The sequence below is a fragment of the Cydia strobilella genome, chromosome 8 (assembly GCF_947568885.1).
Source record: "Cydia strobilella chromosome 8, ilCydStro3.1, whole genome shotgun sequence".
Taxonomy (NCBI): domain Eukaryota; kingdom Metazoa; phylum Arthropoda; class Insecta; order Lepidoptera; family Tortricidae; genus Cydia; species Cydia strobilella.
The window spans coordinates 16,580,404-16,594,674 of NC_086048.1; positions in this window are offsets into that span (position 1 = coordinate 16,580,404).

Consider the following 14,271-nt stretch of genomic DNA (forward strand, 5'->3'; position numbering starts at 1 on the left):
TGGGCGTGCAGCGGGGCGTGCAGCGTGCATGTTAAACAAATGCAAACGTATAGGAGCGACCTCGGCCTTAGTGCACGCTGCTCAAATCACTTGTGAGCCTGACGCCACGCTGCATGCCCCGCCGAAAGCTCCGCTTCGAGCGTCCACTCAGGCCTTACACTAACATTCCTATAGCAGGGACTGAGTGGCCATCAGTCTTATGTCACACTAACACAGTTATACCCATGTATGACGTGCGGTACGTAAAAAATAGGTAAGTAACATACTCGATATACGTTCCAGATATTCAGCAAAATTGATTGATTCTAGGTATTTTGCTTTAGTGTAGAGTTCGATGAAAGCGCTTCATTAAACTAATGGTAATATGACTTAATGTACCTTACTGATTTAATAAATGGTATTACTTACTATTGATTAGAAAAAAGCACGCTATTACGTAAGAAACGTATCTAGTACTTACTTTCTAACTATCCTGCTTGCAATACTGTAGATCATATTAATCTAAGAACCCCTGAAACTACTAAATATAGACTATTAATTTTGTATGTATTTATATCCTTTATCTTTCTGGTACCTTGTTGTACATTTTGCTACATTTGTCACCCTCTTTTCACTTTCTCCTCTCATCTACTCAAAGGTTAACTGGAAGAGATCCCTCAAAGGGATAAGTTCGCCTTTGTACATCTTATTATTTGTACCATGTAATTTTTAATATGTATATTTGTACAATAAAGAGTTTACTACTACTACTACTATTTAACACAGTTTAGGTACGGTGAAAATCTGTCATCTCGATACAATGTATACTAACGTTTTTAAGTTTTAGGTTACAATATATTATATGATTGGTACATTATTTGCCCCTATTTGACCACGTACCCACTAGGTTATAATATATGGAACACCTGTTACTTTTTTTTTGTTTTAAGAATATCCCATTATAAATCGAATCTCAAAATTAAGATAAAAAATAACCTTAACGATTTGTGGTGCTCATGGAGAAAATATTCCTTTAAAATCTCAATCAAAGTTAAAAATTATCCCTAGTCACCCAGATTGACAGTAAAGCTGTTATTACCTACAAAAGAGTCACAAAATCAAATTAAGTACTAGCCCTTTACCTACGGGTGTCAACCAGAGTTGCCAGTAAGGCAACACCGCTGCAGTACGGGTGTCAACTATAGTTGATCGAAGCTATGTTCATGTTTAATATTTTTTAAATCAAAACGAGACCTTGTGTCTTGGTAATAGCGGTCATATTATGCATTGGGATTAATATAGGTGCAAAGAAAAAAATATCATAATGTTTCGGTAGATGGCATTGACATATTTTTAAAATTACCGCTTTTTTGCTGTCAACTGGGGTTGACACCCGTACTGCAGAAGCGCAAATAATTGAACTCAATATGGCGGTCCTAGTGTTGTTTTATATTTCATCGACTTGTTGTAGGAGTGAGACGTGTGGGTGTTTTGAATGTTATTTTAAGTTTTTTGACTTTTCTTTGTCCAAATAGTTACAAAATTGGAATATAATATTTTTTTTACTAAAAACATAACTTCCTGAGCTTCTATCCCGTACTTATAGAGTCATCGAAAGTTGAATCAATATGCGCACATCACTATTTTTCGTCAGTAGTAGAGTTTTGTTTGTATGCCACATTTTAAGTGATTTATTTTTTGCAATATTTCAATAATTATCATCATTCAAGTAGTTAGTTGTGTTACATATATAATAAACTAATACCTTAAAACTTAATTTTGAGAAATTCGCTAATAGTAACTTAAAATTCTTCAATTTCTTAGTGATTAATATTAAGCGTGAAATAAGAAATATTAGTGAATATAAATACACCAAGTGATTAGTTATTAACTAAACATATTATACTTAATGTGTGTGTGAAATTTCAAGCACGTAGCTGTAGTACTTCAAAAGTTACAAGTAAGTGAAATTATGTCAAACCGCTGACTCTCGCCAATACATGCCCGTATTGAGCGGTGACTGGGTGTTCAAAGTCCCCGTAGGTAAAGGGCTAGACACCCAATCTTATAGAAGTTGCAGCATGTTAAGGGACCCACTGATTATCAGTCCACCAGACGATATCAGCCTGTTAGAAAAAAAATTGACAACCGAACAACTGAGAGGCTGATATCGTCCGGCGGACTGATAGTCAGTGGGCCCCTTTATTGTTATGTAGTAAGTTAAAATTCAACGAGTTGTATTTCATTCAAATTATTCACATAATATGCCAGTGTGCTCAGGCTCTAAATCCGTTTCACGCGTAACCGAATAAGATCATAATTATGTAAGTTAAGACTCAAGAAGTAATTTGGTAGTTAATATTAACAAGTGTCGAATATACAAAGAAACGACACTCAAACTTCCAGGAAGGTAATACATTTGGCCACATTTGGCTACATAATATTACGAATACAGGGAATGGTGTCTGACAAGTTACTACGGTCGTTGTTACGATGAGAGTGACGACGTTATCAATATGAAACTGAAAAATCGGCAAAATGCGAGTCGGACAAAAAAATCACGTTTGTTGTATGGGAGCCCCACTTAATTTTTTTTTAAATTCTGTTTTTAGTATTCATTGTTATAGCGGCAACAGAAATACATCATCTGTAAAAATTTCAACTGTCTAGCTATCACGGTTCATGAGATACAGCCTGATGACTGACGGACAGACAGGCAGACAGGCGGACGGACAGCGGAGTCTTAGTAATAGGGTCCCGTTTATACTCTTTGTTTATACTCAATGTTGTTATCCGATTGTGGGAAAGGCTAAGGTAGTATTTCAAGTGTATACACGTGTGTAGCAATGTGCAAGTTGCAGAACATTGTCAAATTTTTCGAAAATTTGTGGAATTTCTGGAATTCATGAGAACTCATGCACGCTTAGGAAGTTCCCGTCACGTTCAGATTAGAGATTATTACTCAATGTTCTTAACTGTATAGGTAGAAGACTTCATTTAACATTTACGTCACTCATTGGCATCAAATTGGCATCTCTCTTTTCAAGTGTCATAGAAATCAAAACTAACTGTAAGAAGGTTTGGCAATAAACGTACAGAAAATAATACTGAAAACATTACATAAAGATAAAGATAAAAGACATTTATTCGTGACGATCACAACACAAGGGAACTTTGCTATATTTAAAAATTCTCTTTAGCACATTGATACACGTGTATTACACGCTTTCAGGGATTTGTTATTTATTCATAACTAGCTTTTGCCCGCGACTTCGTCTGCGTGGAATTAGTAATTTGGGTACCTTAATTCTTAAACAAATCTGCTTTTTAATACATCCTGTTTTCACCCCTAAATTGGTCCACACTATACATTTCCACTCCATTTTTTACACCCTTAAGGGATGATTTCGGGGATAAAATTATTCTATATTCGTTCCCACAGCTCAAATTATCCCCATACCAAGTTTCATCTAAATCGGTTCAGCGGTTATTGATTCCCCATACAAATTTCCACCCCCCTTTTCACCCCCTTGAGGGGCGGGTTCTGGAATAAAAAGTATCCTATGTCCTTCCTCGGGACTTAAACTATCTGTATACCAAATTTCAACTAAATCGGTTCAGCGGTTTAAGCGTGAAGAGATAACACACAGACAGACTTTCGCGTTTATAATATTAGTATGGATTGGATGCTGATAAACATTAATGTGTCAACCCACAAAACTTCAAAATGAGATTTTAATGCCATATTGTAGCTGGTCCGCTCTACTTTATTTTGCAAAAATGACCTTAGTGATTTGAAATTTATAACTATTCCAAAAGAAGGACAAACGGTTAACATAAATCCGTTAACACGTGTTGTATGTTTTGCATTATTGCGTCTAGTACCTTAACTTATTGCAGTAATGGGCAGAACGCATACAAAAATGTCAATAATGTCTTAAGAGAGGTTAACTCATTATTGCGAAAATCCCATTCCATTAGTTCTGTTTTACCAGAAGCGCTCTGAAGTGCTGCAAAAAATTGTGTTTATAATAAGTAATTTTACAAATTTAGTGCACAAATCTATTAATTGTTGCACTTTTCAAGAGATAAATACTAATGCTAATCGAAATAAGGTATTTATAAACCGTAATCGCACTAGATTTTAAGGGTTTTCTTTTTTAGGTATGTTTGCCGAAATAAATTAAACAAAACCGCTAAATGTTGTAGTTTTTCTTAGCAATTCATTTTAAATGCCAAGTTCAACAATTTAAATATCACATTCGTAAAATAATGTTATTTTAATAATTATCATCATTCGCTTGCCCTTGTCCCATTCACTTGGGGTCGGCGCAGCATGTCTTTTTCTTCCATACATCTCTGTCACCCGTCATCTCATCATTCACTTGCGTTAGTTTCATATCATCTTTCACACAGTCCATCCACCTTTTCCTCCGTTTTCCTCTCCTCGTACTTCCCTCCACATTCATTCTTAATACCTTTCTTGTCACATGACTTTCATCCCTCCGCATCACATGCCCGTACCATGCTAGGCGATTTGCCCTTACTTTTTCTGTTATGGGTGCAACTTTCAGGCTTCCTCTTATATACTCATTCCTTATCCTATCCATTCTCGTCACGCCACACATCCACCTTAACATTCTCATCTCCGCTACATGCAATCTCTTTTCATCCCTCACCTAATAATTATAATGAATTTAAATTACTTGCTATACTTGAATCATTCTTGCAAATCGAAAAACATATCGTATCAATGCATTATGAGGCTTGATTGATTATTGCAAAACAAAATTTATATTAAGTTAGTATTTAACAACAACAAGTTATGTGCTATATAACATGTGGATTATAAGTTCAAATGCAGATTTACACAATTAGCAAAACTGTGTTAAGTATAATGACACGTTCTTGAGAAAGTTTCACGTCATATTGCAATTCGCAATAAACAAAAAGCGGATTATTACGATAAATTTAAATTTATTTCGAATAATATAATTATAAATCACCAGTACTCGTCGTATTTAAACTGACAAAATTAATACAACAGTCTGAATAAAATCTTAAATTTTTAGAACAAACACTCAAAAACCACGAAAAAATCTTTAGACGCCAATTTCTCAAAATGGTCCTTATGTGGGTTAACACATTATTGCTTATCAGCATCCAATTGAGGTTTTAGTTAGCACAATAAAATTTCATCTCGCCCAACAGGGTGATCCCTAGTTACTAGGTATTCTGTATGTCGTGTACCTGATGGTGAGTACGGATGCAATTCCATTAACCTAGCAACTCAGTGATGATTTGTATATCTATACTGGGTTTGCAACATGCTTGCGACCTGTAGGTTTACAACCTATGCAGATTGCCTTGTAGAAGCCGGTGCCATATGATTGTTTGCTATTATTAAAGGTATTGTCCAGATCACTGTGTCTTCATAAATATTTTAAAACCACTGCCTTCTTCCAAAATGTCAATAGGGATGATGACACATGTTGAATTTTATAATAAAATCTAGTAAAATATATAGCAAATGAGCAATTTATCACAGTTATGTGGATATTAAAATAATATATGGAAATGATAAAAAAATACAGGATCTAAGTTTCAAAATATAAAGTTTTTTTTTAACTTCTAAATAGGAATAAAATAAAGATACCATTCGATGATTCGATTCTTTGCATTTTATCCAAAAAAAGATTGTATAGCAACTATATGCATAAACGCAATATTTCACAGACAAAATCGCAATTTTACTCATTTTCCATACATTCAAGATGGGCTCTCAGTGACCTTGACGTCACGTTCACTTATCGTTTTGTTGGGCGCGTTTTGCGAGTGAAGTACGACTGACGACTTTGACTATCATTTCTGACTTTTGTATTGCTTTAATGCAATGGGTCCCATATAGACATTTGATCCCAAAAATAAACCTGATCAATTGATACCATTAATAAAAAATTGTCATCAAGCCTATTCTGGATAAGCCCACCAGCACAGCAGGCGTCTCCATAAAATTCTGTCTGCACTAATTTCTCGGCTTGGATGCGTAACCGAACCAAATAGTCCATTACATTTGTCGTATTACGACAACAAACATCGTAGCGCATCAATCAAGCTGTCTTTATGTCGACAGGGGATCGATCCAAAGAATAACTGTGCGATTTTTTTTTTTATTACGATTGCGAACTTCCTTGGGGGTTACCATTAATGTCATCTTTCATTACCCGAACAATGTCTAGTTGGGTCACGAATACGGATATCAGAACAGAAGAACGTTTATTTTTCAGTTTGTAAAACATATCAATACAATTGAACATGAGATAGAAGTAGCCTAGCCATTTTTTAAACATTAATTAATGAATTCAGCTCCGAGTCCAATGCGTAATACTTTAATATTAATAGAAAAAAAACATTATACGATATCGACGTTGCTCATTAACGAGTTTAAACCATGCGCATAATGTAAATTAATATTGTATCCAAAAGTAAAACAGAATAGTTAATTAATATTGCATATACATGCAAGTATTTACGGGCTTTTTCATCGGATTACTTTAATCATTGCCTTTCAGCTCATATAATAATATATGACACGCAATAAAAATATTGAGTCAATTTTGTGAGTGGACATGCTGAAAAACAAGGCTTTTCCAAATTGTATTGATGCGTACAAATGTAACTCCTGCCCCAATATCGTGCTTTCAAAAGGGAACAATCCGAAAATGTTTGAGTCCGTTGTACAAAATACCGAATGCATTAAGGACATTTCATTTTAACACGTTCGCTGCGGCAATAAATGTAACTCGTAATACAGGCCAATTCGAACATGCACCTGACATCAAACCGATATTTGAATCATATTGGAATCATATCAGTTAGCTGTGACTCGCTCGTTCATCGTTCGGACTTGTCCGTTCATTTATTAGTGCGAGCGTGACGTTCTAACGACAACTAACTGATAAGATACCAATATGATTTAAATATGGCTTTGACGTCAGGTTCACGTTCGAATCGGCCTGATAGTATGATTATTAGTATGTAGGTACCTACTTTGTGTCAAGTATTTCAGCAAAGTGTCACTTCACCATTTTTTTCTTCACAGCAACTTCATCTTTGCTTAAATGGCATTCATGGTATGCCGTCGTTTTCCCACGTGTGACATAAAGTAACTAGGGAAAACAACCGGTAAATACCGGTAATGTCGGTAATTTCTATAGATTTTTTTACCGGTTTGCTTTATCTAAAAGTAACGTTAATATTATTATTATCCAGTTCAAACTTAAAATGTTGAGTAAAAAGTTAAGTAAAACATAGTTATTTGATCGAATGACGAAAATTTCGCCGAACCGTTTGACAAAATATAAGAAAATTTCCGTCGAATTAATTATGACTCACGCTAGATCGGGTCGGGGCCGGGCCGGAGCCTCCGGCGCTTCGTTTTCTATGGAAAGCCGATCACCGATCAGCCGTCAAAGAAAATGACATGTCGGACGTCTCGGCCCGGGCACGGCCCGGTCTAGCGTGAGTCAATTTTATATCGACAAATATTAATAGAAAAGTAAAAATGTAGCAGGATGACAGATGCAACGAAAAGTGACGTACCTAATCCATACCTACATTACTATAGTAGATTGTTAACGAAGGGATGAAAGGCACTCATTTCTGCCGAGGTAGTTTGGCGCTCGAACGCAGTGAGAGTGCCAGGGTAGTCCGAAGATGAAATGATGCCTTTCACCCGAGTTAAATACTCTACTTTTCATTTCGAATACGAGGAAATTAAAATGCATGTGTTTTAAAAAGAAATGAGTAAGTATAAATTGTTATTGTATTTCTTGAGGGTACTTTCAATTAGCAATTTAGGTAAAAGTATCGTTATTTATGGAATGGAGAGTTAAATATCAGAATGAAAATTGTATAACAAAATCCATTTAACCCAAATTTCAATTGCTCATAGTAAAAAAAACTTGTACTTGGAACGTAAAATGCTCTAGCGCAGAGACGTATCATTTTCTGCACACCTTTTAGAACAACAAATACCCTCTTTCAGAGCATGAGAAACATTTTATTTAAGATTCACTTGGCTTTTCTATAATCGTTACTTAGCTAGGCACCCTGGTACTGGAAAATATGAAATGAAATGAAAGCATTTATTTCGGATACAAATAATCCATATTATGTTAGTAGTAGCTTATATTAGGTGCGTTAGTAGAAAGTATAATTATAATTACAATTGACATGCACGGCCATCCAGTGAGCGAGGATAGGGCTGTCCATCCTCTCAGCGATCACCTTCAGGAGAGTGTTGGTACTGCCCCGCACGCGTTCGCCCAGGGACGCCACCCGCTTGCGCAGCACGGCTTGAAAACCGTCGGTTCTCCACGCGGCGAACATTCCTGACGCGCTGCAGCGCCAGGGCAGTCCCAACAACCCCCTGAAGGCGTTATTGTACTGGACGCGCAGAGCACTGTAGGCTTTTTTGGTGTAGTCACTCCACAGGTTGCACGTGTTTAGGTTTAAATATATAGAAAAATATTATATTTTAAAACCAGCGATTTCGATTATTAGTACAACTACAACGATAAAAATAATTAAATAATGCTTATTGAAAATCTACCTTAAGAACATAAAAATAAAATACCAAAAAGGTAACATATTGTTCAGCAAACTGTACCACTTAAACAAAAAGTTTATTAACTTAATTCAGGTCATGTCATATCAATGATGTCAAACTAACAGGATAACGTATAAAAACACCTAAGTGGCAAGTCACAGGACAACAAGTGACGAAAACGACAGTCTAACCCATTATTTATATTCCAGTTACTGCCTACGTGATAGGATTTTTATTCCGAGACTAACATGAGAAGATTTTGTTACCTACATAAATTTTTTGCCCGTAACACAAATTATTTTTTCCTCGTTCCTTAAACACGGGTTGTTAATATTACAATTGACAATACGTAGTGCTCAATTTAGCTCCAACACCCGTCGTTAATATTGCACTTGTCAATAGATAGAGCTCAATTTATCTCCATCAACATATAGCAAAATGAATTCTCAATTCACACTAATTCAATCAGAATTCTCATAATTTCTGCAAACATGGCAATTATTTAATTTGATTTACGCAAACTAGCAAACTCTGGTTAACAGTTGTAATTTTATGTTATTACTTTGAAACTCGGCAGAGATGTTGGTTTGTTCGATAAGAAAGTTTAGTTCGTTAAGTAGGCACATTAGGGGGAACAGGAAAACATTAGGGGGTGTCGACGACAGTGGCCCGCCGCCAGCAGTCGCTAAAATATGCTATCCAATTGGACGCACTGACTTCACTCTCACCTTAGTGATGGGTTTCTAGGTGGGAATGTTCCCCATTAAACAGATTATTGGGGAACATCAATAGGGATGTTGACGTGAATCGCGAATATATAAAATGTCGTCATAGCAGGGAATATTAGAAAGCTGAAAATCTTATTTTGTAAGTGTACATATGCGTAGTAAATTAATTAAAAATAATTTAAAAGTATTTATAATAATGCCCAGCCTCACGTGACTGCAAACGCAAATCGGAGCGCGTGACGTCACGTTATGAGAAACACGCACAAACAAGTTGTCAAACCTGGTGGTAAGGACCACCAGATCAGTGCAAGAAGTGGCACTGACAGCAGTTTGTTTATCACATCTTTACGTCATCAAGATCACGTGACAGCTTGGAGCTTCTTTTGCGCGAAATTTAAACACTAAACTAATTGGTCGATTTTTTTATTAAAAATTAATGAATAGAAATTAAAAAAAAATTTTTTGGAATAGTTACGTGTCTATCTATAAAATGAAAATGAAAACAGTTCTAAAAAATTGTCAACATCCCTATTCTAATTGCGTTAATGTGACATAAATTTTATACTTTGCTTTATTAAACTTACGATTTAGGATTCTACTAAAATAGGGGACTAGATAGATATGTATAATACTGTTATGTTTATTTAGTTATTTCAGAGACGTTTAAAAATTACAATTTAAAATATTCCTAACCTAAAAACCTGAATTCTCAATTTCTGGGAATATTTCTTACGACCAGAAAAACTTAAATAGAAAACAGTTTTCATCATCATATTCCTAGCGTTGTCCTGGATTTTATTTGAAATCATAATAGTGAAAATATTAATAATAGTTACAATATATACATGTATTATGAATAAAAGCCAATTAGTGCTAAATATGTAGGTATTAGTTAGATACCAAATCATTATAAGGTTATTAATGTTTATAGTATATGAATGAGCCACGGGCTCGTAAACCTACTGCCACTGTTGGTCTCATGAGATTTGAATGGAGAGAAAAAAAAAGGTATTTGTACGCTTTTCGAAAATCAGCTACAAAAGCGGGAAATGAAGGCGGGGCGGGTTTGCTATACTTTCGCCGATCAAAACGTAAGAAATTACTTAGCCTAGGGGCTTACTTGCAAGGTCCTGGTCTTGGTTCTTCTCAGGCGTAATGGCCTTTGCTGATGAGGGCACCTCGTGGCCCGCTGAATGTCGAAAGCACAGTCAATTCTTGATTTCTTACAAAAAATGCGATGTTGTCCACAACACTAACAACCCCGGGGCGAAAAGTAAAGAGGCCCACTGACTATCAATCCGCCGGACGATATCGGCCTGTCAGTTGTTCGGAACTGTCAAATCTTTGTTCTAACTGACAGGCCGATATCGTCCGGCGGACTGATAGTCAGTGGGCCCCTTAACACAAAAAAACACTGAATACTCAGTAAATGCGGTGCTACGCCGGCGATGCAATAATTTGCTTGTAAGACGTAGGAGTTTCGAGCGAAAACTGATTTTAGTTATGGCCGCGGGCGTTTACGCCGTGTCGCCCCTAGGTGGCGCTGTCATGCTTAGTTTTAACAGGCGAGTATAGCATTGGCTCAAAAAGTATATTTTGAAAAAGACTGTTAAATAGGTCTGTACTTTTCTAAATACTATTTAAGTGTCATCTGAAAGTCCGTGTAAGCTAACTTTGCACAAACAGAACAAAGCGAGGGAGTGTCATTACAAAACGTCATATTTTCAGAGACACTTGACATTAAAGATGACATCGTCACACTTTGTCACTACAAATGCCATGAAAAGTTAGCTTGGTCGGTCTGTAATAATGTTATGGAATGTAATGTTCACTTGCTGTCTAATAACAACCCGGGAAACAAGGGAACATTCCCACTGTACCCTCACTAGACGCACTGACTTCATTCTCCCCTAACTGCATGAAAAAAATCTCGAGGCAATGGTGTAATTTGCACAGAATAATATTGAATCTTGAACAGCTATTTGCACTTGTTTCATTTAACGTGCTAGGAACTTTTTTATCCTTTTCTTTTGCATTTTGATTTTTGTCCATTACATCCGCAAATTTGTTTAGCAAATGAACAAGGAGAACGATTCGTTCTGGCAAAAAGGCCGAACAGAGAAAAAAGAAAATTATGCTTTTTCAATAGACATAAACCATTTTTAAGCTTCGCGTCTATCCCCAGAGCATCTACCCACATAAAAAATATGACAAAAGTACCAACTTTTATTTTGTATGTGTTCGTTGATCTTTAGGTGGTGCTGGGAGTGCAGTTAAAAAAATATTATATTCCGTATTTTTGTAACTTTTGATTACTTATTTTAATAGATCGATCATTGCAAAAATACCTACAAACACATTCATCTCAGTAACATTGAAGTGATATGTTACAATTTTACCTTTAGATATCATGCTCGAACTTATCAATTGGTGCGCACAAGATGCATTTGAATATCAAAACATTAAGAAATTTTAGAATCTGAATAGGTACCTACCGCTCATGTACACATAAAAATACTTACACGAATAATATATAACGCCAATGAGTAATAATCTTTGCTTTGTCATTACCATCCAACAGAGCGCAATCGAGCTACCACCCACTCCACCGACACCACCGCAACACTATTTTGTTAAACACTAACACGCAAATTGCCGGCATAGACCTGTACCAATAACTTCTGAGGTTATAAGAATATTAATGTTGCTTATTTTTTATATATAGTTTCCAGACCATATACTAAACCTAAAAATAATATTTTGTGTCATCCTAGGTATTTGCTTAGGTAGAAATTTAGGTATTTCTTTTTTCAATCAGCATTCTGTAAAAAAAATATTCGAGACGAAATTCTTTGTTTCCCTGTAAAGGCAAAGTGGCTTCCGACGTACACACGCATTTTGTGTCATTTTCATCCACGGGTATAATGGCATTTAATAAATACCTAATATTGATCCTAAAACGCCTAAAAAAATATTAGAGTCGGTAAGTGAAGTGTTGTACTTTACAGAACATTGTTATATGTTATTCAAACAAATCTGTGTCAAATTCATCCACCGCTTTTATTTAAAAAAATTTTTTTTCTAATTAACACCCTGTATCTGCCACAAAAAAAAATTCATATTATTAAGTTTACGTCTACAATATTATAATACCACATTGAGACATCATTCATAATTTGGGTCATTTTGATCCACGGTTTTTTTACTATCTGGCAAAATAAAACTCAATTGAGCAAGAAGGGCGTGCGCGGGGAAGGGTACCTACGCGGGTGGGGTGCTTATTATACTTGCCGCAATATCAGCTGGCGACTGAGATCTTAATACTATCTCCTTTACCCTTGTTAAGAACAACCAAGAGATGGCATTATGAGCTGTCTCGCCACATAGTTTTGCGATACAGTGGATTTATTTCATTCGGAGGCATAATTACATTGTCTTATCAATCTTACCGTAGTAGGTATATAAATATAATTAAAAATAAACTGTAGGCTGCACTCCTCATACTGACCAACATTTGTGACGTTCCTAATCAAAAGGTACCAATTTCTCTGACAGGTTATTTGTATAAAGATATAATCAAATTTCGTCTTTATGGTAAACGACAAAGTGGTACCTACCTTTTGATTGAGAATGTCACATCAGCGACTTACAAATTACTTTTGTTTCGATTTTTAGTAGACTTTTTAAGTTTATTTTAAGACGCAATTTATTGTGATTTTTGTTATGTTTAAGCGTGGCAAGCAACATTAATTACATTGATGATGATGTTCATTAAATACAATATTTTTTCATACTATACTGAACTGTCACCCTATACATGAGAATGAACAGCGCCCTCTTGACAATGATCATATATTACTGGTCAGGCTTTAATATGTGTCATAATTTAGTAAAGTCCCCTTTGTGGATTCTAAGTTTCCGAGTTACAGCAGTTTAGTGAAAGCGTTTTTTTTTAAATATAAATTAAGGGTTGAATAAAGAGGAAAGAAAATTTGATTATTTTTGCGCTACGACGCACGGTTTAGGAGATACAGCCCTATAAAGTTTTTTTTATTGTTTTTTTCTTTTTTTCTTTTTTACATTGTGTTTTTTGTATATTACTTTGGGGTTTCATAAAGGGGAACGAAAATTTAATTATTTTTGCGCTACGACGCATGGTTTAGGAGATCAAGCCCTATAAAAAAAACTCTTTTTTTTTGCGTTTTTTTTTGTATAAATTAATGGTTACATAAAGGGGACCGAAAAGTTGATTATTTTTGCGCTACGACGCACGGTTTAGGAGATACAGCCCTATATAGATTTTTTCTTTTTCTTTTTTACGTTTTTAAATCTTAATTAAGGGCTTCTTAAGGGGAACGAAAATTTGATTATTTTTCGCTACCATGCACGGTTTAGGAGATACATCCCTAAAGTTTTTTTGTTGTTTTTTTTTCTTTTTTTTGTCATTGCGTTTTTTGTTATTACTTTGGGGTTTCATAAAAGGGAACGAAAATTTTATTATTTTTGCGCTACGACGCACGGTTTAGGAGATACAGCCCTAAAATGATTTTTTTCTCTTTTTCTTTTTTTCGTTTTTAAATCTTAATTAGGGGCTTCTTAAAGGGGAACGGATATTGATTATTTTTGCGCTACGATGCACGGTTTAGGAGATACAGCCCTATAAAGCTTTTTTGTTATTATTTTTTTCTTTCTTTTTCTTGTGTTTTTGTATATTATTTTGGGGCTTCATAAAGGGGAACGAAAATTTTATTATTTTTGCGCTACGACGCATGGTTTAGGAGATACAGCCCTATAAAGATTTTTTTTTTAAATTTTGCGTTTTTTTAAATATAAATTATGGGTTGCATAAAGGGGAACGAAAATTTTATTGTTTTTGCGGTACCACGCACGGTTTAGGAGATACAGCTCTATAAAGTTTTTTTTCCTGGTTTTTTTTTTGTTTTTTTTTTAAGT